General features: G+C 48.4%; 1 protein-coding gene and 1 long non-coding RNA gene across 2 annotated transcripts in view; one reads left to right on the top strand and one right to left on the bottom strand.

The window, feature by feature from the left end:
- The window catches only part of st3gal3a (ST3 beta-galactoside alpha-2,3-sialyltransferase 3a), a 1052507-nt gene that overhangs the window by 719026 nt on the left and 307870 nt on the right, over positions 1 to 25611 (bottom strand). The gene's annotated exons all lie outside the window — the stretch shown is intronic.
- On the top strand, positions 14 to 25611 carry LOC140426185 (uncharacterized). The gene is made up of 3 exons (XR_011948151.1): positions 14 to 375; positions 14026 to 14285; positions 24557 to 25611. It is a non-coding gene; the product is annotated as an uncharacterized lncRNA (long non-coding RNA).

Raw genomic sequence — 25611 nt, 5'->3', positions numbered from 1 at the left:
TTCCCCTCCCACTGCCCTCCGCGCGGCGTGTCCTCAAAATCTCCTCTGCTCTCCCATCAAAAGGATTCCGAGTTTCACTGGGAATTCGAAATCTGCTCCTGTCTTAAAATCACTTTTCTGCCTCCAACTCCGGTCCCTCTGGTCGTTTGTTGGTCGGGGAATTGCCATCGGCCCCCATCCCATCCCGCAGTGGAGTGGGGAGTCTGGCGGCGCCTGCGCACTCCTGTGCTGAATCTCGTGCAGTTCACACCCGGCCAGAAGGTGACGCGCCGGCGCCATCTTGGTAAAGGATAATCCACCCACCACAGATTGTTGCATTGATGACTTGAGGTGATGATTGCCAACTGGCGACTTATTCTACCGTTCGTGTAAAAGGTAAGAAACTGATTCAACATCGAAATTATCTATTTTATGGTAAGTGAACCTCGCTCGGCAAAACCAGCATGTCACCCATCCCCAGCTGCACTCTAGATGGTGAGGCAGTGAGCCCACGCAGCCACATGGTGATGGATCATCAATTCACAGGAGTCGAGTTGTAGAAGAGAACAGTGGTTTGAATAAGCTAAGAAGTATGCCAGCCTGCTGCTGCTCCCGCACTGAGAGCTGGCCACAGGTCTGCCAATTATATACCTCCCCTGAGGGGCGGAGCCACAGACAGCCAACAGAAGCATCAACACAACAACAGTAAGTAACAGTGAATAAGAACAATAGTGAACATATATACAGTGGTGGATAACAGTTGGACGAATAACAAATAACATTAAATATATATAGTAGCAATACGTGATTCACCACATTCACCCCAGTTATTAAAAAAAGTCCAGCGGGGGTGATGTAGACTCACAGGTTGAGTCTGACGGGAGCCTTGATCTTCTGCCGTGATCGCCTCAACCCCGGCTGCGGTGTGGGCACGGATGTCGGGACCTTCGGCTCCGGGAGCGTGTCATCTGCAGCTTCATTGCGATGTGTTGATGTAGAGGGAGACGGTGTAGGGGCGGGGGCGGTGGTAACGGCCCCAGGGAGGACTGCCAGTGCCAAGTCCCGCCACATTCGAGTGATGGTGATAGGCGGAGTAGGGTGGGCACGTTGGTGATGGTTGCTGGGGAACCTGCGGGTGCCAAATCCTGGAGGGAGACTGTGTCCTGCCGTCCGTCGTGGTGTGCCACGCATGCATACGGAGGGTTTGCGTGGAGGAGCTGAACCCCCTCGACCACGGGGTTGGACTTATGGCTACTCACATGCTTCCTGAGGAGGACAGGCCCTGGTGTTGTCAGCCAGGACGGAATCGAGATCCCGGAGATGGACTTCCTGGGGAAGACAAACAAACGTTCGTGAGGGGTCTCGTTAGTAGCGGTGCAGAGAAGCGACCGGATGGAGTGGAGCGCATCGGCAAGGACCTCCTGCCAGCGGGAGACTGGGAGACTTCTAGAACGTAGGGCAAGAAGGACGGCCTTCCAGATCGTCGCATTCTCCCTCTCCACCTGCCCGGGGGTTGTAGCTGGTAGTTCTGCTTGAGGCGAAGCCCTTGCTAAGCAGGAACTGACGCAGCTCATCACTCATAAAAGAGGAGTCCCGATCACTGGATGTAAGTGGGGAAACCGAACAAGATGAAGATGCTGTGTAAGGCCTTGATGACAGTGACCGAGGTCATGTCGGGGCATGGGATGGCAATGGGAAAACGGGAGTACTCGTCAACGATGTTGAGGAAGAATATGTTACGATCAGTGGAGGGAGGGGCCCTTTGAAATAGACGCTGAGGCGTTCAAAGGGGCGGGAGGCCTTCACCAGGTGAGCCCTGCCTGGCCGATAGTAAGTGCGGCTTGCACTCCGCGCAGACTTTGCAGTCCCTGGTCATGGTCCTTACCTCCTCGGTGGAGTAGGGCAGGTTACGGGCCTTGATGAAATGGAGAAGCCGGGTGACCCCCGGATGACAGAGGTCATTGTGGATGGCCCAAAGTCGGTCTTCTTGCGCGCTGGCGCATGTACCGCGGGACAGGACATCTGGGGGCTCATTGAGCTTCCCAGGACGAAAGAAGATAACGTAGTTATAGGTGGAGAGTTCGATCAGCCATCTCAAGATCTTGTCGTTCTTGACCTTGCCCCGCTGTGTGTTATTGAACATGAAGGCAACCGACTGTTGGTCAGTGAGAATAGTGAATCTCCTGCCGGCCAGGTAATGCCTCCAATGTCGCACAGCTTCCACAATGGCTTCAGCTTCCTTCTCGACAGAGGAATGTCGAATCTCGGAGGCATGGAGGGTACGGGAAAAGAAAGCCACGGGCCTTCCTGCCTGGTTGAGGGTAGCGGCCAGGGCGAAGTCAGACACATCGCTTTCCACCTGGAACGGAACGGACTCGTCCACAGCGTGCATCGTGGCCTTGGCAATATCTGCCTTGATGCGGTTGAAAGCCAGACGGGCCTCAGTCGTCAGGGGAAAAATGGCGGATTTGATAAGTGGGCGGGCTTTGTCCGCATAATTGGGGACCAACTGGGCATAGTAGGAAAAGAACCCCAGGCATCTCTTCAGGGCCATGGGGAAGTAGGGGAGGGAATGTTGCAGGAGGGGGCGCATGCGATCGGGGTTGGGCCCTAGGACTCCGTTTTCCACGACATAGCCAAGGAGGCTGGTTTAGCATACTGGGCTAAATCGCTGGCTTTTAAAGCAGGCCAGCAGCACGGTTCAATTCCCGTACCAGCCTCCCAGAACAGGCGCCGGAATGTGGCGACTAGGGGCTTTTCACAGTAACTTCATTTGAAGCCTACTTGTGACAATAAGCGATTTTCATTTCATTTCAGGATGGCTAGTCGGATTGTGCGGAAAACACATTTCTCCTTGTTATAGGTCAAATTAAGGAGTTGGGCAGTGTGGAGGAATTTCTTAAGGTTAACGTCGTGGTCCTGCTGATCATGGCCACAGATGGTGACATTATCCAAATACGGGAACGTGGCCCGCAGCTCGTACTGGTCAACCATTCGGTCCATCGTTCGTTGGAAGACCGGGACCCAATTGGTGACGCTGAAGGGAACCCTGAAGAACTGGTAGAGGCAGCTGTCTGCCTCGAAGGCAGTGTAGTGGCGGTCCTCCGGGTGGATAGGGAGCTGGTGGTACGCGGACTTCAAGTCTACCTTGGAGAAGACTCAGTAGTGCGCAATCTGGTTGACCATGTCAGATATGCGGGGAAGAGGGTACGCATAGAGTTGTGTGTACCAGTTGATCGTCTGACTGTAGTCGACGACCATCCGGTTCTTCTCCCCGGTCCTGACGACCGTCACTTGGGCTCTCCAGGGGCTGTTAATGACCTCAATGATCCCTTCCCGCAAGAGTCGCTGGACCTCCGACCTGATAAAGGCCTGGTCCTGAGCACTGTATCGTCTGCTCCTGGTGGCGACGGGCTTACAGTCGGGGGTGAGGTGCGCAAAGAGCGAGGGAGGGGCGACCTTAAGGATCGCGAGGCTACAGACGGTGAGAGGGGGCAGGGGTCCACCGAACCTCAGGGTCAGGCTTCGGAGGTTACACTGGAAATCCAGTCCTAATAAGAGGGGAGCGCAGAGATGGGGGTGGACGTAAAGTTTAAAGTTGGCGCACTCGACGCCCTGTATCACAAGGTTTGCGACACAGTAGCCCCGGACCTGCATGGAATGTGATCCAGAAGCAAGGGAGATTGTTTGGGACACGGGGAAAATCCGGAGGGTGCAGCTCCTTACCGTATCCGGATGGACGAAGCTATCCGTGCTCCCGGAGTCCAAGAGGCAGGACGCCTCATGCCCATTGACCCGGACGGCCATCATAGAGTTCTTGAGGTGATGGGGCCCGGATTGGTCGAGTGTAATTGAGCCGAGCTGCGGATGACTGGTCCGGTCGGCGGTAGCGGGGTTATCCCAAAATGGCGGCCTCCATGAGTCGCACGTGACGGGCGTCGTTGAAGATGGTGGCCCCAACATGTTGCACGTGGCGGGCGGCGTTAAAGATGGTGGACAAAATGGAGGACCCCACTGACTGCACGCGTCAGAAGGGGGCGGTACCGGCAGGCACGATGCCACACTGCGGGATCTGTGAGCTTCAGGTCGGGCTTAGCAGGCTTTAGATTTGGGAGCTTTAGGTTGGGCCAGGCGGACTTTAGCAAAATGCCCCCTCTTACCGCACACGTTGGGCAACGCTGCCTGGGGTGCTGGCCCTGGCTGCAGATGTAGCAGAATGGCCCCCCGGAGTTGGCAGGCAGCCGCGCAGCACAGGCATGGGACACCCCCAGGTTGGGTGATGGCCGCGCCTCCGACGTCCATGAGGATGCTGCATGGTCAGGCGTGAAGGCATCCAAACTCTGGAATGCTACCTTTAACGAGGTAGATCGCTGTACCGTGTCCTTGAGGTCGAGGGCACCCCTTTCGAGCAGTCGTTGCCAGATATAACTGGACCGGACTCCAGCCACATAGGTGTCCTGGATCAAGCGTTCCGTGTGTTGTACTGCCGTAACTGCCTGGCAGTTACAATTCCTGGCGAGTACCCTCAGGTCACTCAGGAATTCTGCCAGCTATTCACCAGGGCGCTGATGCCACGTGGTAAGAAGATGTCAAGTGAACACCTCATTCACCAGCCTCACAAACTGTCCTTTCAACAGTGCAATGGCCTCTTCGTACGAGGCCGCGTCTCTGATTAATAGGACAATTTTGTGGCTCACCCAAGCGTTGAGGAGACGCCGCTTGTGCACCCCGGAGACGTCGTCGGTCGAGGAGTCGAGGTAGGCCTCGAAACAACTTAGCCAATGCTCAAAGATTGCAGTGGCTCCAGCTGCCTGCGGGTCGAGTTCAAGTCGGTCAGGCTTAAGAGCGGCGTCCATTGTGATATCTTAGCTTATTAAATTGATGGACCATCAATTCACACGAGTTGAGTTGTAGAAGAGAACAGTGGTTTGAATAAGCTAAGAAGTATGCCAGCCTGCTGCTGCTCCCGCACTGAGAGCTGGCCACAGGTCTGCCAATTATATACCTCCCCGAGGGGCGGAGCCAACAGAAGCATCAACACAACAACAGTAAGTAACAGTGAATAAGAACAACAGTGAACATATATACAGTGGTGGATAACTGTAGGACGAATAACGGTAAATATATATATAGTAGCAATACGTGATTCACCACACATGGTGACCACCGAGGGAGTTCCATGATTTTGCTCCAGCAACAATTAAACTAATTATAATATGGTTTTATGTCGGGATGATGTTTAATTGTTTGTTTAGGGCCACAATGTTAATTGATGTTTTGGGGCTGGTTTAGCACAGTGGGCTAAATAGCTGGCTTGTAATGCAGAACAATGTCAGCAGCGAGGGTTCAATTCCCGTACCGGCCTCCCCGAACAAGTGCCAGAATGTGGCGACTAGTGCCCTCGTCTTTCTAGGCGGGAGAGTTTGTAGGTTTGGCATGTGCAGTCCAAGAAGGGTTGGCCAGTTGCGTCAGGGCATCTTGTAGAGGATACACCGAATCAGAAAATGCTTACAGCATAGAATAAGGTGGTGCATTGTGTGTGTGCTGGCTCACTGAAGGGACAATTTACCCAATACCATTCCCCTGCCTTATCCCCATAATCTTGCACATTTTTTCCTTTTCAGCTAATAGTTCATTTCCTTCTGGAACACCTCAACTGAATTTCCTTCCACCACACTCTCAGGCATAGCATTCTAGATCCTAACCACTTGCTGCACGAAAAGGTTTTCCCACATGTCGCCACTGCTTCTTTTGCCAATTGCCATAAATCTGTGCCCTCTGGTTGTCCATTCTTCCACCAGTGGAAACAGTTTTCCCCACCTGCTCTATCCAGATCCATGACTTTGAATGCTTCCATTAAATCTTCCCTCAAGTTTCTCTTATCCAATGGGTGACACAGTGGCTAGCACTGTGCCTCACAGCTCCAGGGACCCGGTTCAATTCTGTCTTCGGGTGACTGTCTGTGTGGAGTTTACACTTTCTCCCCATGCCAGCATGGGTTTGACTCCATGGACTGAATGGCCTCATTCTGCACTGACAATTCTATGAAAAGTGTCACAGCTTTTCCTATCTACCCACATAACTGAAGTTCCCCAACCCTGGAACCATTCTTGTGAATCTTTTCTGAACTCTCTAGTGCCTTCACATCCTTAAGTGTGCTGTCCAAAACATCTGGTGGCGGCCATGATGTAAGCAGCCACACACAGGACGGCTCCATCTCGGGAAAGAAGCTATCGGCAATTTAAACCCCAATAACGGGTACTTTTTGATGTCAAAAGGGGCACAAAAGTTATAGAACAGTACACTCCCCAGGACAGTTATGCCGGTAACTTATCAGACCTGGCAGAAAGCACTTAAAATCTCAGCCCAAAAAGTGGAGAGATGTCGAGGCAGAGCAAACTCTGACAAAATGGCAGCAGAGAGAGAAGGAATGATGCCCGAGGGAAAAGCTCAGATGGAACGGTTAACGACTAACTCGGATACCACAGAAAAGAAATGCAAGGGGACTGGTCAAGAGCCATTGAGGATGCAGTAGCGCCTTGCAGGTAACGATGGGCCGCATGAAAAAGTGCCTCGAGATGCAAGCAGCGAAGCTGCAAGAAATGGAGGCAGTATCTCTGATCAAAGTGACAGGATAGTACCCCTAGAGGTGGAGGTGGGAGCCTTGGGAGAACCTATCCCTGGAGGTGGGGGTGGGAGCCTTGGGAGAACCTATGTAAAGCACTCAAGGTTAATTGCCGAATCGTGGGGCTACCGGAAGGCGTAGAGGGGACAAGCACCACAAAGTAAGTAACCAAGATTTAAAAAAAAAAATTTAGAGTACCCAATTCATTTTTTCCAATTAAGGGGCAATTTAGCGTGGCCAATCCATCTAGCCTGCACATCTTTGGGTTGTGGCAGTTGAAAGGAATACAGGACCGGCATGTTCCTGTGAGGAAGAAGGATAAATACGGCAATTTTCGGGAACCTTGGATAACGAGAGATATTGTAGGCCTCGTCAAAAAGAAAAAGGAGGCATTTGTCAGGGCTAAAAGGCTGGGAACAGACGAAGCCTGTGTGGAATATAAGGAAAGTAGCAAGGAACTTAAGCAAGGAGTCAGGAGGGCTAGAAGGGGTCACGAAAAGTCATTGGCAAATAGGGTTAAGGAAAATCCCAAGGCTTTTTACACGTACATAAAAAGCAAGAGGGTAGCCAGGGAAAGGGTTGGCCCACTGAAGGATAGGCAAGGGAATCTATGTGTGGAGCCAGAGGAAATGGGCGAGGTACTAAATGAATACTTTGCATCAGTATTCACCAATGAGAAGGAATTGGTAGATGTTGAGTCTGGAGAGGGGGGTGTAGATAGCCTGGGTCACATTGTGATCCAAAAAGACGAGGTGTTGGGTGTCTTAAAAAATATTAAGGTAGATAAGTCCCCAGGGCCTGATGGGATCTACCCCAGAATACTGAAGGAGGCTGGAGAGGAAATTGCTGAGGCCTTGACAGAAATCTTTGGATCCTCGCTGTCTTCGGGGGATGTCCCGGAGGACTGGAGAATAGCCAATGTTGTTCCTCTGTTTAAGAAGGGTAGCAAGGATAATCCAGGGAACTACAGGCCGGTGAGCCTTACTTCAGTGGTAGGGAAATTACTGGAGAGAATTCTTCGAGACAGGATCTACTCCCATTTGGAAGCAAATGGACGTATTAGTGAGAGGCAGCACGGTTTTGTGAAGGGGAGGTCGTGTCTCACTAACTTGATAGAGTTTTTCGAGGAGGTCACTAAGATGATTGATGCAGGTAGGGCAGTGGATGTTGTCTATATAGACTTCAGTAAGGCCTTTGACAAGGTCCCTCATGGTAGACTAGTACAAAAGGTGAAGTCACACGGGATCAGGGGTGAGCTGGCAAGGTGGATACAGAATTGGCTAGGCCATAGAAGGCAGAGAGTAGCAATGGAGGGATGCTTTTCTAATTGGAGGGCTGTGACCAGTGGTGTTCCACAGGGATCAGTGCTGGGACCTTTGCTCTTTGTAGTATATATAAATGATGTGGAGGAAAATGTAACTGGTCTGATTAGTAAGTTTGCAGACGACACAAAGGTTGGTGGAATTGCGGATAGTGATGAGGACTGTCGGAGGATACAGCAGGATTTAGATTGTCTGGAGACTTGGGCGGAGAGATGGCAGATGGAGTTTAATCCGGACAAATGTGAGGTAATGCATTTTGGAAGGTCTAATGCAGGTAGGGAATATACAGTGAATGGTAGAACCCTCAAGAGTATTGAAAGTCAAAGAGATCTAGGAATACAGGTCCACAGGTCATTGAAAGGGGCAACACAAGTGGAGAAGGTAGTCAAGAAGGCATACGGCATGCTTGCCTTCATTGGCCGGGGCATTGAGGATAAGAATTGGCAAGTCATGTTGCAGCTGTATAGAACCTTAGTTAGGCCACACTTGGAGTATAGTGTTCAATTCTGGTCGCCACACTACCAGAAGGATGTGGAGGCTTTAGAGAGGGTGCAGAAGAGATTTACCAGAATGTTGCCTGGTATGGAAGGCATTAGCTATGAGGAGCGGTTGAATAAACTCGGTTTGTTCTCACTGGAACGAAGGAGGTTGAGGGGAGACCTGATAGAGGTATACAAAATTATGAGGGGCATAGACAGAGTGGATAGTCAGAGGCTTTTCCCCAGGGTAGAGGGGTCAATTACTCGGGGGCATAGGTTTAAGGTGAGAGGGGCAAGGTTTAGAGTAGATGTACGAGGCAAGTTTTTTACGCAGAGGGTAGTGGGTGCCTGGAACTCTCTACCGGAGGAGGTAGTGGAAGCAGGGACGATAAGGACATTTAAGGGGCATCTTGACAAATATATGAATAGGATGGGAATAGAAGGATACGGACCCAGGAAGTGTAGAAGATTGTAGTTTAGTCGGGCAGCATGGTCGGCACGGGCTTGGAGGGCCGAAGGGCCTGTTCCTGTGCTGTACATTTCTTTGTTCTTTGTCGAGAATACTGCATTGAAATTCCAGAAGAGGCAAACAAAATAAGTTGGGGATCTAAGGGTTGATGTATAAAGAGGGAGTTTGCATCTGTAAAAGTTAGAGGGCATAATTATTGTTATCAGAGATTTGGATAGAGATTTGGATCCTGTTTGTCGCTGATAGATGTTTTTTCAAGATGTGTCTTCTGTTTCAAGTTACAGGTTTCTATGCAGGTAATTGCCTCCCCCCCCCCCCCCCTTTTCCCTCTCCCCCTCGTAATATTTCCTGGATTTCTGTTTCTTCCTGGAGGGGCGGATTGTTACTTCGGTCTCTTTTCCCCCCTCGCTGTGGGAGGGATGGGGAGAAGGGGGGGGGGGTGAAAAGAGGTTTCCGAGTGGAAGTGGAAGCCGTCACACTGGCAGGCAGTGCTAGTGAACGGAGATATGATGGGGAGGAGGCGGAGAGGAGTGGCTAGGGGAGGAGGCTGGGAGTGGCTGGGGCGTGGGGGGGGAAGGGGAATATGATTGGGGGAAGATAGGGCAAGGGAAGGAGGGCAATTTGGAGAGAAAATTGTAACGTGGTCAAGGTGGAGATCAGGCATGGTCATGGACAAAGAGGAAGGCCATCTTGGATGAGCTCAATATAGGGCGATACTAGGAGAGACTGGGCTGATTGAGGCTGATGGCAGATGATAGAGGAGAGTCGAGGCGCAGACCCCCAATGAGATTTGTTTGTGGACTGTTTGTGCGGTAAATGGGCCGATTTTCACACCTGAAGGGTTTGAAGGCGGAGGTGATCTACCTGTAGAAGATGCACTTCTGAGTTAAGGATCATATTAGATTGTGGAAGGGATGGATGGGACAAGTATTCCATGCGGTGTTATGGGCCAGGGCTTAGAAACTCTAAAATGTATTATGAAGCTCACCTGACCTATAACTTATATGTTGAATTTGGCTACGATGAGCTCAAGAGCCTACTTCAGGTGTGATTCATCAGACTTCCTAGGTGCTTTTTTCAAAACAAAGTTTATTATAACAATGTTTAGTTAACCTATATAAAACAGTTAGCAAGAAGTTGTTCTCAATTACGAACATGAAAAAACACACAACAGCTACAGTAATCTATGTGCATAACTCTTAATGAATCTCCCTTAGTAGCTGTTCCAATTCAATACAAAATCCAATAAACCAAAACCCCTTTCAAGGATTTGGCCCAGCACACTGTAATCTCACTTGAATGGGACTGGTCCTTTCCCTGAGATTCTGGTCCAGCTTCCAACCAGCAGATTCAAAACTCCTTCTGGAAAGCAACTCTATCTTTAAAGTTACCAAGGTAGTTTGCCACACCCAATGTGCTTTCAGTTCCCTGGAACAGCTTTAAAATACAAACCGAGAAACCTCCCGCGGTCCAAACCAACACTGAACCCTCTCTCACCTGACAGCCACAGCCCAGCTCCACTCACAAATGACATCACTGAAGCCGTGCTACAAGCATGTGGTCAAACAAAACTTTTCTTAAAGGGACACTCCCATGACACCTCCCCCCCCCCCCCCGCCCCCCGCCCAAGAATAAAAATAAACCATCAACTGCAAAGATGGTTTCATTATTCAAACCTTTTCACTTGCACATTACGAAAACTTGACAATAATCATACATATTTTATAAAATCAAAACGGGCAAACATTTACAGTAATATAGTCCATTTCTGTTCTTTGTCTTCCACCATCGAACTTTCTTCTCTTTATCACATTCTCATAGAATCATAATCTACAGTGCAAAAGGAGGCTATTCAGCCCATCTAGTCTGCATTGGCTCTTGGAAAGAGCACCCTTCTTAAGCCCACTCCTCCGCCATATCCCTGTAACCCAGGAACCCCACCTCACCTTTTTGGACATTTAAGGGCAATTTATCATGGCCAATCTACCTTAACTTGCACATCTTTGGACTGTGGGAGGAAACTGGAACACCCGGAGGAAACCCGTGCAGACACTGGGAGAGTGTGCATACATGGGGAGAGCGTGCAGACTCCGCACAGCCAGTGTTCCCAGCCGGGAATGGAACCTGGGACTCTGGAGCTGTAACACAGTGCTAACCACTGTGCTACCGTGCTGCCCACATGCTGCTCTCCTCTTGTCTTAACCTGTGACCTTGTTACTGCACAATCAGGAAACATCCCAGGGTATCTGAAGTTCAAAGTCTCTCTCTTTTTCTTTCCCTCTCTTCTGTTTCTTTTTCCCCGATCTGTACCTCGCTTTCTCTCACTTTTTGTTCTGCTAGGGCTATTCTTTACTTTTCCCTTTCCTGCTTTTGACTAGGTGCCACACAAAAGAGTGCTGCATAAGATAATGATGCATGGCGTTAAGGTTAAAGTAGTAGCCTGGATAGAGGATTGGTTAATTAATAGAAAGCAAAGAGTGGGGATTAATGGGTGCTTCTCTGGTTGGTAATCAGTAGCTAGTTGTGTCCCTCATGGATCAGTGTTCGGCCCACAATTATTCACAATTTACATAGATGATTTGGAGTTGGGGACCAAGTACAATGTGTCCAAGTTTGCAGACGATACTGATGAGTGATAAAGAAAAAAGTGCAGAGGATACTGGCAGTCTGCAGAGGGATTTGGATAGTTTAAGTGAATGGACTAGGGTCTGGCAGGTGGAATACAATGTTGACAAATGTGAGGTTATCCATTTTGGTATGAATAACAGCAAAAGGGATTATTATTTAAATGATAAAATATTAAAACATGCTGCTGTGCAGAGGGACCTGGGTGTCCTAGTGTATGAGTCGCAAAAAGTTGGTTTACAGGTGCAACAGGTGATTAAGAAGGCAAATGGAATTTTGTCCTTCATTGCTAGAGGGATGGAGTTTAAGACAAGGGAGGTTATGCTGCAATTGTATAAGGTGTTAGTGAGGCCACAGCTGGAGTAGCGTGTTCAGTTTTGGTCTCCTTACTTGAGAAAGGACGTACTGGCACTGGAGGGTGTGCAGAGGAGATTCGCTAGGTTAATCCCAGAGTTATGGGGATTGGCTTACGAGGAGAGGTTGAGCAGACTGGGACTGTACTCATTGGAATTTAGAAGGATGTTTCCACTGGCGGGTGAAAGCAGAACTAGGGGGTATAGCCTCAAAATAAGGGGGAAGTAGATTTAGGACTGAGTTTAGGAGGAACCTCTTCACCCAAAGGGTTGTGAATCTATGGAATTCCCTGCCAATGAAGCAGTTGAAGCTCCTTCTTTAAATATTTTCAAGATAAAGATAGATAGTTTTTTCAAGAAAGGAATAAAGGCTTATGGTGTTCAGGCGGGAAAGTGGAGCTGAGTCCACAGAAGGTCAGCCATGATCTCATTGAATGGCAGAGCAGGCTCGAAGGGCCAGATAGCCTACTCCTGCTCCTAGTTCTTATATTCGTTCTCTCCTTTTCTTTTTCCCTCATTTCGAATTCAAGCTACTTTAATTCTTTTTCGTGTTCAAGCTGTTTCATCTGTAATTGAATTCTTGCCATTTCCAATGATTTTGACTGTAACTCAGGCAATTTTAAATGCTCAGCTACCGCTGCAACTACTTCTCCTTTCCGTACTCTGTCAGGCAATGTTAACTGTAATATTTTTGCATATTCTAAAAACCTTGTTTTAGTCACTTTGACTACTTTGCGTGATCATCTCCACCCCCCAAAAACTTCTGAGCCTCTGAAAGAGCTATTGTCGGCAACACACTCCCTATTAAAACTTGAATACAACACCTGAAAAGCAAACACAAATATGCTCACCCCTCACTGTCTTTCAGTTCACAAAATATAGACTTTTATCCGATAAGCCACCAATTTGTTATGGGCCAGGGCTTAGAAATTCCAAAGTGTATTATGAAGCTCACCTAACCTATAACCTTTATATTGAATTTGGCTAGGATGAACACAAGTGCCTTCACTTCAGGTGTGATTCATCAGACTTCCTAGGTGCTTTTATCAAAACAAAGCTTATTATAACAATGTGTAGTTAACATATATAAAAGTTAGTAAGAAATTGTTCTCAGTTACAAACATGAAAAAACACACAACAGCTACAGTAATCTATGTATATAACTCTTAATGAAACCCCTTAGTAGCTGATCCAATTCAGTGCAAATTCCAATAAACCTTTCAAGGACATGGCCCAGCACACTGTAATCTCACTTGAATGGGACTGGTCCTTTCCTTGAGATTCTGGTCCAGCTTCCAACCAGCAGATTCAAAACTCCTTCCGGAAAGCAACTCTATCTTCAAAGTTACCAAGGCAGTTCGCCACATGCAATGTGCTTTCAGTTCCCTGGAACAGCTTTAAAATACAAACGGGAAAACTTCCTGCAGTCCAAACCAACAAACTGAAAATGAAACCAGAACACTAAACCCCCTCTCACCTGACAGCCACAGCCCAGCTCCACCCACAAATGACATTACTGAAGCCGTGCTACAAACCATGTAGTCAAATGAAGCCGTGCTACAAACAAAACCTTTCTTAAAAGGGACACTCGCATGACAGCGGGGTTTAACTCAAAGGCACGGGGTGTGGCCATTTCGATGAGTAAGAGAATGCGGTTTGTGGGAGCTAGGGAGGTAAGGGACCCAGGAGGGAGAGAGATAAGAGTGAGTGGAGTGGTGGAGGGGGCACCAGTGGTGCTAATCAACATATATGCATCAAATTGGAATGATGTAGGATTTATTAGGAGTCTGCTGGGGATGATCCCGAACCTAGATACTTAAGGGTGGAAATTTCAATTGTGTAATGGAGTCAAAGGTAGACAGGTCTTGTCCCAAATCAATGGAAAGACTGAAGATGGCAAAGGAGCTGGGATGGTTTAAGGACCAAATGGGAATGTTTGACCAGTGGCCGGGAAGGATATTCCTTCTTCTCACACGTACATAAGGCATACTCGAAGATTGATTTCTTTGTGGTGAGCCGGACGCTGTTCATAGAATTTACAGTGCAGAAGGAGACCATTCAGCCCATAGCGTCTGCACTGGTTCTTGGAAAGAGCATCCTACTTAAGCCCAAACTTCCACCCTATCCCAGTAACCCCAGCTAACCTTTTTTTTTTTTTTTTTCTAACTCTAAGGGCAATTTATCATGGCCAATCCACTTAACCTGCACATCTTTGGACTGTGGGAGGAAACTGGAGCACCCGGAGGAAATCCACACAGATTCGGGGAAAACGTGCAGGCTCTGCACAGACAGTGACTCAAGCCGGGAATCGAACCTGGGACCCTGGAGCTGTGAAGCAACTGTACTAACCACTGTGCTGCCATGTTCTTGGGGGTGGTGGATGCAGAATATGCAGGGATCGTAATATCCGACCATGCGCCACATTTGATAGAGGTGAGACTCATTGAGGGGCAGGTGCAAAGTCCGGGTTGAAGGTTTGACTCAAATCCTTTGGCAGATAAGGGTTTTTGTGAGATGGTGAGATCAGTAATTGAGGAGTTTGTGGAGATTAACCAGAAGGTGTCAGCAGCCACCTCCCCTTCTGGTTAATCTCCACAAGGGCGGAGATTTAAAAAGCTGGGGAGCTGCGAGTCGGAGATTTAAAAAGAGCGGGAGTTGCGAGTCGGAGCGGAGATTTAAAAAGCACGGGAGCTGCGAGTCGGAGCGGAGATTTAAAAAGAGCGGGAGCTGCGAGTCGGAGCGGAGATTTAAAAAGCGCGGGAGCTGCGAGTCGGAGCGCAGATTTAAAAAGAGCGGGAGCTGAGAGTCGGAGCGGAGATTTAAAAAGAGCGGGAGTTGAGAGTCGGAGCGGAGATTTAAAAAGCGTGGGAGCTGCAAGTCGGAGCAGAGATTTAAAAAGAGCGGGAGCTGCGAGTCGGAGCAGAGATTTAAAAAGCGCGGGAGCTGCGAGTCGGAGCGGAGATTTAAAAAGATCGCGGCCTAGTTCCAGGAGCCGTTCAGAGGAGGAGCAGTCTCTGTCAGGGAGAGAACCTGAGAACATCTAAGACCCTCAGGAGGTAAGAAGGTAAGTAAGTAAGTGATTTTTACTCATTTTTACTTTTATTACCTTTTCAAATTGTGTGTGTTGGGGGGGGGGGGCGCGGGGAACTGAAGTGAAATCACAGAAAAGCTGTGACCTGAGTGGCTGGTTGGGAATCTACACTAAATTAAAAAAATTAAGCATTGGTAACTAATTAAACATAATTACTTAATTATAATTTAGAGGGGTATCTAAGCCAGAGATCGGAGAGTACTATATTTAGCTTTCACATTTATAGTAGAAATCTAGTGCTCGGAAACAGATAGTTAACGGTAACTTTTTAAACTTTTAATTTTAATTTACTAATTAATTGACACAATGTCATTTAGAGGGGTGCAGTGCTCTGACTGTGACATGTGGCAGGTCCGGGAGGCTTCCAGCGTCCCGGATGGCTTAATCTGCAGAAAGTGCACCCAACTGGAGCTCCTCACAGACCGCATGGTTCGGTTGGAGCAGCAATTGGAAACACTTAGGAGCATGCAGGTGGCGGAAAGCGTCATAGATCGCAGTTATATAAATGTGGTCACACCCAAGGTGCAGGCAGAGAAATGGGTGACCACCAGAAAGGGCAGGCAGTCAGTGCAGGAATCCCCTGTGGTTGTCCCCCTCTCGAACAGGTATACCCCTTTGGATACTGTCGGGGGGGATAGCCTATCAGGGGAAAACAGCAGCAGCCAGAGCAGTGGCACCACGGCTGGCTCTGATGTTCAGAAGGGAGGGTCAAAGCGCAGAAGAGCAATAGTAATAGGGGACTCTATAGTCAGGGGCACAGATAGGTGCTTCTGTGGACGTGAAAGAGACTCCAAGATGGTATGTTGCCTCCCTGGTGCCAGGATCCAGGATGTCTCTGAACGGGTAGCGGGCATCCTGAAGGGGGAGGGCAAACAGGCAGAGGTCGTTGAACATATTGGTACTAACGACATAGGCAGGAAGGGGCTTGAGGTCCTGCAGCAAGAGTTCAGGGAGCTAGGCAGAAAGTTAAAAGACAGGACCTCTAGGGTTGTAATCTCGGGATTACTCCCTGTGCCACGTGCCAGTGAGGCTAGAAAAAGGAAGATAGAGCAGCTAAACACCTGGCTAAACAGCTGGTGTAGGAGGGAGGGTTTTCGTTATCTGGACCACTGGGAGCTCTTCTGGGGCAGGTGTGACCTATATAAGGACGGGTTGCATCTAAACTGGAGAGGCATAAATATCCTGGCCGCAAGGTTTGCTAGTGTCACAAGGTAGGGTTTAAACTAGTATGGCAGGGGGTGGGCACGGGAGCAATAGGCCAGAAGGTGAGAGCATTGAGGGAGAACTAGGGAATAGGGACAGTGTGGCTCTGAGGCAGAGCAGATAGGGAGAAGTTGCTGAACACAGCGGGTCTGGTGGCCTGAAGTGCATATGTTTTAATACAAGAAGTATTACAGGTAAGGCAGATGAACTTAGAGCTTGGATTAGTACTTGGAACTATGATGTTGTTGCCATTACAGAGACTTGGTTGAGGGAAGGGCAGGATTGGCAGCTAAACGTTCCAGGATTTAGATGTTTCAGGCAGGATAGAGGGGGATGTAAAAGGGGTGGCGGAGTTGCGCTACTGGTTAGGGAGAATATCACAGCTGTACTACGGGAGGACACCTCAGAGGGCAGTGAGGCTATATGGGTCGAGATCAGGAATAAGAAGGGTGCAGTAGCAATGTTGGGGGTTTACTACAGGCCTCCTAACAGCCAGCGGGAGATAGAGGAGCAGATAGGTAGACAGATTTTGGAAAAGAGTAAAAACAACAGGGTTGTGGTGATGGGAGACTTCAACTTCCCCAATATTGACTGGGACTCACTTAGTGCCAGGGGCTTAGACGGGGCAGAGTTTGTAAGGAGCATCCAGGAGGGCTTCTTAAAACAATATGTAGACAGTCCAACTAGGGAAGGGGCGGTACTGGACCTGGTATTGGGGAATGAGCCCGGCCAGGTGGTAGAAGTTTCAGTAGGGGAGCATTTCGGGAACAGTGACCACAATTCAGTAAGTTTTAATGTGCTGGTGGACAAGGATAAGAGTGGTCCTAGGATGAATGTGCTAAATTGGGGGAAGGCTAATTATAACAATATTAGGCGGGAACTGAAGAACCTAGATTGAGGGCGGATGTTTGAGGGCAAATCAACATCTGACATATGTGGGAGGCTTTCAAGTGTCAGTTGAACGGAATTCAGGACTGGCATGTTCCTGTGAGGAAGAAGGATAAATACGGCAATTTTCGGGAACCTTGGATAACGAGAGATATTGTAGGCCTCGTCAAAAAGAAAAAGGAGGCATTTGTCAGGGCTAAAAGGCTGGGAACAGACGAAGCCTGTGTGGAATATAAGGAAAGTAGCAAGGAACTTAAGCAAGGAGTCAGGAGGGCTAGAAGGGGTCACGAAAAGTCATTGGCAAATAGGGTTAAGGAAAATCCCAAGGCTTTTTACACGTACATAAAAAGCAAGAGGGTAGCCAGGGAAAGGGTTGGCCCACTGAAGGATAGGCAATGGAATCTATGTGTGGAGCCAGAGGGAATGGGCGAGTTACTAAATGAAAACTTTGCATCAGTATTCACCAAAGAGAAGGAATTGGTAGATGTTGAGTCTGGAGAAGGGTGTGTAGATAGCCTGGGTCATATTGAGATCCAAAAAGACGAGGTTGTTGGGCGTCTTAAAACATATTAAGGTAGATTAAGTCCCCAGGGCCTGATGGGATCTACCCCAGAATACTGAAGGGGGCTGGAGAGGAAATTGCTGAGGCCTTGACAGAAATCTTTGGATCCTCACTGTCTTCAGGTGATGTCCCGGAGGACTGGAGAATAGCCAGTGTTGTTGTTTCTCTGTTTAAGAAGGGTAGCAAGGATAATCCAGGGAACTACAGGCCGGTGAGCCTTACTTCAGTGGTAGGGAAATTACTGGAGAGAATTCTTCGAGACAGGATCTACTCCCATTTGGAAGCAAATGGACGTATTAGTGAGGGGCAGCATGGTTTTGTGAAGGGGAGGTCGTGTCTCACTAACTTGACAGAGTTTTTCGAGGAGGTCACAAAGATGATTGATGCAGGTAGGGCAGTGGATGTTGTCTATATGGACTTCAGTAAGGCCTTTGACAAGGTCCCTCATGGTAGACTAGTGCAAAAGGTGAAGTCACACGGGATCAGGGGTGAGCTGGCAAGGTGGATACAGAACTGGCTAGGCCATAGAAGGCAGAGAGTAGCAATGGAAGGATGCTTTTCTAATTGGAGGGCTGTGACCAGTGGTGTTCCGCAGGGATCAGTGCTGGGACCTTTGCTGTTTGTAGTATATATAAACGATTTGGAGGAAAATGTAACTGGTCTGATTAGTAAGTTTGCAGATGACACAAAGGTTGGTGGAATTGCGGATAGCGATGAGGACTGTCAGAGGATACAGCAGGATTTAGATTGTTTGGAGACTTGGGCGGAGAGATGGCAGATGGAGTTTAATCCGGACAAATGTGAGGTAATGCATTTTGGAAGGTTTAATGCAAGGAATATACAGTGAATGGTAGAACCCTCAGGAGTATTGAAAGTCAGAGAGATCTAGGAGTACAGGTCCACAGGTCACTGAAAGGGGCAACACAGGTGGAGAAGGTAGTCAAGAAGGCATACGGCATGCTTGCCTTCATTGGCCGGGGCATTGAGTATAAGAATTGGCAAGTCATGTTGCAGCTGTATAGAACCTTAGTTAGGCCACACTTGGAGTACAGTGTTCAATTCTGGTCGCCACACTACCAGAAGGATGTGGAGGCTTTAGAGAGGGTGCAGAAGAGATTTACCAGAATGTTGCCTGGTATGGAGGGCATTAGCTATGAGGAGCGGTTGAATAAACTCGGTTTGTTCTCACTGGAACAACGGAGGTTGAGGGGCGACCTGATAGAGGTCTACAAAATTATGAGGGGCATAGACGAAGGGAGAGTTACCGGAGAAATTAACGTAGGTGCTAATTACAGTAATCTCAAAAAGTGGGAAAGATCCGATAGAGTGTTGGTCATATAGGCCCATTTCATTGTTAAATACTGACGAGAAGGTGCTGTCCAAGGTGTTGACGGGAAGGATGGAGGGATGTGTACCAGAGCTGGTTGCAGAAGACCAAACGGGTTTTGTAAGAGGCAGACAGCTCTCCAGTGAGGCTTTTGAATGTGATAATGACTCTATCGAGGGAGCAGGTGCTGGAGGCTGTTGTTACCATGAATGCAGGGAAAGTATTTGACCGGGTGGAGTGAAGGTACTTAACTGAAACTTCGGACAGGTTTGGATTTGGACCAAAATTTGTGGCATGGGTACGCTTGTTATATACAGCCCCAGTAACACATGCTGCCATGAACGGAATGAGTTCACAAAATTTTGAGCTATATAGCGGTACGACCACTGTCGCCATTGCAATTTGTGTTGCCGATTGAACCCCTGGCGATGGCCTTTAGGGGATCTATGGAGTGACGGGAGATTGTGAGGGGGAGTACAGAACACCGGGTATCGCTATTCGCGGATGAACTGTTGTTTGTGTCAGATCTGCTTGAGAGCATGGGCAGGATCATGGGATTACTGGAGAGATTCGGGGCCTTCTCAGGATATAGATTAAATGTAGGGAAGAGCAAGATATTTCTAGTGAACGAAGTGAGGTTGAAGGCCAACTTAAAGATGCTGCCATTTATAGTGGCTGGGGAAGGGTTTAGATACCCGAGGACATGGGTGACAAGGGATTGACACGAGGCATAAATGGAACTTGACTACACTGGAAGAGAATAAGAGAGACTTCAAGAGATGGGATACGTTGCATTTGACGTTGGCGGGGAAAGTGCAGGGAATACGAATGAACGTTTTAGCAAGGTTCTTATTTGTCTTCCAGGCCCTCCCGATCTTTCTCCAAAAGGCTTTCTTTCAGAAATTAGAGGCGGTAATCTCAGAGTTTGTATGGGCGGGAAAGGTGCCGGGGATAAAGAAGACCCTGTTTCAGAGGCGGAGGAAGGGGGTTGGCACTCCCGAATGTGTTACACTATTACTGGGCAGTTAATCTGGAGAGGGGAGGCGGTGATGGGGAGAGGAGGGTGCAGAGTGGTTAGGATTGAAGAGTAGTCCTGCAGGGGATCCGGCCTGAGATCCTTGGTGACGGCCCCTCTGCCGTTTGTCCAGGGGAAGTACTTGGAGATCCCGATGGTGCAATCGACGATTAAGATATGGAACCAACTAAGGAGGCACTTTAAGTTAGGGGGGATATCCATAAGACCATAAGACATAGGAGCGGAGGTAAGGTCATTCGGCCCATCGAGTCCACTCCACCATTCAATCATAGCTGATTTCAACTCCATTTACCCACTCTCTCTCCATAGCCCTTAATTCCTCGAGAAATCAAGAATTTATCAACTTCTGTCTTAAAGACACTCAACGTCCCGGCCTCCACCGCCCTCTGTGGCAATGAATTCCACAGACCCACCACTCTCTGGCTGAAGAAATTTCTCCTCATCTCTGTTCTAAAGTGACTCCCTTTTATTCTAAGGCTGTGCCCCTGGGTCCTAGTCTCCCCTGCTAATGGAAACAACGTCCCTACGTCCACCCTATCTAAGCCATTCATTATCTTGTAAGTTTCTATTAGATCTCCCCTCAACCTCCTAAACTCCAATGAATATAATCCCAAGATCCTCAGACGTTCATCGTATGTTAGGCCTACCATTCCTGGGATCATCCGTGTGAATTTCCGCTGGACCCGCTCCAGTGCCAGTATGTCCTTCCTGAGGTGTGGGGCCCAAAATTGCTCACAGTATTCTAAATGGGGCCTAACTAGTACTTTATAAAGCTTCAGAAGTACATTCCTGCTTTTATATCGATGTTGACACCACTGTGTGGGAACCACAGGTTTAAGCCTGGGGAGCCAGATGGGATGTATAGAAGATGGGAGGAGGTGGGACTGGAGAAGGTGAGGGACCTGTACCGGAAAGGACAATTTTCAAGTCTGCATCAGCTACAGGAAAGGATCGAACTGCCAAGAGGGAGTGAGTTGAGGTACGGGGCTTTGTAAAACAAAAAAAAGAGTGGAGGATGTTTCCCATGCAGCCTGGGTATACTCTGCTGGATCAATTGACACCCCCATGACCTAATAACCCCTCCTAACCTTTTTGGACACTTAAGGGCAATAAGCGTGGCCAATCCACCTAACCTGTACGTGTTTGGACTGTGGGAGGAAACCGGAGCACCCGGAGGAAACCCACGCAGACACAGGGAGAACGTGCCGACTCCGCACAGACAGTGACCCAGCAGGGAATCGAACCTGGGACCCTGGCGCTGTGAAGCCACAGTGCTAACCACTATGCTAACGTGCTGCCCATATATGGGTTGCTCGGGGAGCTGGGGGGGTGTAAGTGATGAAGATTAAACATAAGTAGGAGGAGGAGCTGGGGGAGGAAATAGATTGGGATCTGTGGTGCGAAGCTATGCATAGGGGGAACGTCAGTTCTTCTTGTGCATGGATGAACCTGATCCAGTTTAAGACTGTACACAGGGTACTTGTGCATGACTGAGCGGGTTCTTTTGTGGGGTGATAGACGTGTGAAAAATGTGGGCGGGGGCCGGCAAACCATGTGCACATGTTCTGGGGATGTGAGCAGCTCGTGAGGTGCTGGGAAGCAGTGTTTGGGACATTGTCTAAGATTATAGGGGCAGAGGTCAGGTCGGACCCAATGGTGCCGATTTTTGGCATCTCCGAGCTGATGGAAGGGAAAAGGGCTGATGTTATTGCTTTTACTTCCCTAATTGGCCGGCGGAGGATTTTGTTAAATTGGAAGGCCCACACACCACCAGGAGTGGCAGTCTGGTTGGGAATGACTTTCTATTTTTGTAAAAGATCAAATTTGAGTTAAAGGTAGTCGGTGGAAGGATTCAAGATACGGTGGGGATTGTTCATGACATCTGTTCGGCGAGGGGTGGGGGGGGGGGGGCGGGTAAAACGAGCCAAAATTGTGCAAACTATGGGCGAAATTCTCCCCCAATGGCGCGATGTCCGCCGACTGGCGCCAAAGACGGCGCCAATCAGACGGGCATCGCGCCGGCCCAAAGGTGCGGAATGCTCCGCATCTTTGGCGGCCTAGCCCCAACATTGAGGGGCTAGGCCGACGCCGGAGGGATTTCCGCCACGCCAGCTGACGAAAATGGCGTTTGTTGCCCCGCCAGCTGGTGCGGAAATGCGGCGCATGCGCGGGAGCGTCAGCGGCCGCTGTTAGTTTCCCGGCGCATGCGCGGGAGCGTTAGCGGCCGCTGTCAGTTTCCCGCGCATGCGTAGTGGGGAGAGTCTCTTCCGCCTCCGCCATGGTGGAGGCCGTGGCGGAGGCGGAAGGGAAAGAGTGCCCCCACGGCACAGGCCCGCCCGCGGATCGGTGGGCCCCGATCGCAGGCCAGGCCACCGTGGGGGCACCCCCCGGGGTCAGATCGCCCCGCGCCCCCCCCCAGGACCCCAGAGCCCGCCCACGCCGCCTGGTCCCACCGGTAAATACCAGGTTTGATTTACGCCGGCGGGACAGGCAATTTCTGGGCGGGACTTCGGCCCATCCGGGCCTGAGAATCCAGCGGGGGGTCCCGCCAACCGGCGCGGCCCGATTCCCGCCCCCGTCCAATCTCCGGTACCGGAGACTTCGGCGGGGGCGGGATTCACGGCGGCCAACGGCCATTCTCCAACCCGGCGGGGGGTCGGAGAATGACGCCCTATATTATTGATAGTTTTGTTGGATCTATTAATGTTCTTGTTTGTACATGTTTGGAATAAAATGCATTTTTTTAAAAAAGTCTGCTCTTAAGGACATGTTAGCTTCCTTAACAATTTTGCATTTGCCCAAATAACTACCTCCAAAAGTGGTGGTCAGTTTATACTATCAAGTTCTTGGTAGAAGGGGAATATTTAAGAATTGAGTAAAATAGAGATTAAAAAAATAAGATTTTAATAAATTACGAATGAAATTGATACGGGTGCATGTATTAGAAGGGATTTTGATATGCGAATTGGATTAGCAACAGGAAAACAAGTGTTTACATAAGTGACTGGGCGGGTGAACAATGATGTATAGAAATAGGTGTTAGAACTGTAGAAAAGATGAGTTTGAAGTGGGGAGAGAACACATATTACACCCATATGCTAAAAGTCTGGTCCAAGAGGCTACTGAGAGAAAAAAACAATATATCCATAGCAGCGTTAACTGGGACAATAAGAGAGACCGAGAAGCAGCTAGGAAACAAGAAGCACACCACTCCAATCTAAAAGCTGCTGGGTTTTAGATATCTCAGAGAACACCTACACTGAATGGAAGACTGTCTCAGACCAAAAGATAAATCGGCAGTGGTAACCATTGGCTGGTTTTAGGGTTATACCGAGTGGAATGTTGTTTTGGGGTCAAGGGACCTGTCCCATAGTTCAGGAATGGGGTTAATGTCAGTGTGTGTGTGTGTGTGTTCCTCACTGGTTTGTATAACTTTCCTCATATTCATAGAAACGCTACAGCACAGAAGGAGCTATTCAGCCGATCTTGCCCATGCCAGCCCGAGGACACCCAGGTGCCCTTTCTAATCCCACCTTCCTGCACCTGGTCCATAACCCTATAGGTTAGAGCACTTAAGGTGCAAATCCAGGTACCTTTTTAAAAGAGTTTAGGATCTCTGCCTCCACCACCAACTTGGGCAGCGAATTCCACACTCATTATCCTCTGCGTTAAAAGGTTTTTCCTCATGTCCCCTCTACACCTTCTGCGCCTTATCTTGAATCTATGTCCCCAAATTGAAAATGTACACCACTAAGAACCGGTGTTCCAAGTTGCCCTTCTAGGTTTTGGGATACCCTCAAATTTAACTTGTCACGGTTCTTAACAATAGTATAAAATGGGAATGACCAATGCGAGTGGTCACCATTTGAAGTGTGAAAAAAACATAAGACCAGTAATTCATATTAATGTGTGTGGTGAACCACTGTATTATGGGATGTAAGGTAGGACCTGCACTATAGGTTCGCCGGTAGCCCCTGCCGGCTGGCTCTGCCCACTAAGATCTGTATAAATATGCGTGACCTCCATTGCCCTGCCATTTCGCCAGCTGCAGCAGGAGGCCACGCATCTGACTGCAATAAAGCCACAGTTGTACCCAATCTGCGTCTTTGTGCAATTGATTGTGCATCAATGTGGTAAGGTTTATTGGATGAATTCATTGTATAAAAGGTACCTTTAGCACAATCAAACATTTTAAAACTCTCAATTTCATTGTCTGTGGCATCCGATGCAAAGAGTTAATCAAATTAATTCTGAGTCATTTTGGCTGGCATCATCTTAAGGATTCCACTCTCGATCAGACGTGGCAGTTTCAGAATCACCCCTCCATGTCAATTCATTTTCATCTTCATCAATTGAATTGGGTATTCTGAACAACCTGATGACATTTGGTGCAAAATTGGCATCCCAAGATTTGATGATAAAACAACAAAACGTCAAGCAGGATAGAACACCTATTTCCACTCTTTGTGAAGGATTTTTGTACTTGTTCAATTTGACACAAACATAATTCTTGAATGGTTTGTTGAGATTTTCATCCAAAGGTTCAACCTTTTAGACCCCCAGGTATAATTGTAATGCGGATGTTATTTATTTGCAGGCATTTCTTGATCTCATCAGTTATATGGGATCTGAACATGTCCCCCATTCATTACAGAGGGCGACATGATGCCTATTCCACACATTATCGACCATAACGTCACTCTATCCTCATCCATCCAACCATTGCCATGGACATGCACAAAGTGCCTAACAGGAAACTTGATACAAGGTTTTACGTTTGAAATTTACCGTGGACTTTAATTTTGTTCCATCAGTCATGCATGATAGTACCATCATGAGTCTTGTCATATGTCCTATTGTTTTTGCTAGAACTGTGTCTGAACCTTTCCACTCAGTTTGGCTGCTGGGCATATTGAACCTCAAAGGCGTTTTATCCATGTTGCTGATGTGACTTAATGGGTACTTGTGTTTTTTTCCACAGTCTGATGATAAATCACTGAAACTGGGTATTTAGGCATCAGGGTCTTTTGTTAATCTTTGAGCAATCTTGGTTTCTGCCAAAACACTCGCCTGTTTCGTTCCATAATACATTTACACCACTAGCTATTGATCTGAAATGTTTGCCAGACTTGGGGCTTGATTTCACCCACTAAAGTGTCGATATATGCATAGCATTTCAGTGTAACCATTCTGATGATTTTCAGACCAGTATCTGGTCCCTGCTCTCATTTGGTCTTGAACAGGTGATTAAGAAGGTGAATGGACTTTTGTCCTTCATTGCTAGAGGGATGGAGTTTAAGACAAGGGAGGTATGCTGCAACTGTATAAGATGTTAGTGAGGACACACCTGGAGTATTTTGTTCAGTTTTGGTCTCCTTACCTGAGAAAGGATGTACTAGCGCTGGAGGGTGTGCAGAGGAGATTCACGAGGTTAATCACAGAGTTGAGGGGGTTGGATTATGAGGAGAGGTTGAGTAGACTGGGACTGTACTCTTTGGAATTTAGGAGGTAGAAGGAGGCAGGGGAATCTGATAGAAACATATAAAATTATAAAGGGAATAGATAGGATAGATGCGGGGAGGTTGTTTCCACTGGTGGGTGAAAGCAGAACTAGGGGGCATAGCTTCAAAATAAGGGGAAGTAGATTTAGGA

Source organism: Scyliorhinus torazame, chromosome 7 (assembly GCF_047496885.1).
Source record: "Scyliorhinus torazame isolate Kashiwa2021f chromosome 7, sScyTor2.1, whole genome shotgun sequence".
NCBI lineage: Eukaryota > Metazoa > Chordata > Chondrichthyes > Carcharhiniformes > Scyliorhinidae > Scyliorhinus > Scyliorhinus torazame.
This window is presented reverse-complemented; position numbering and strand designations above follow the sequence as displayed.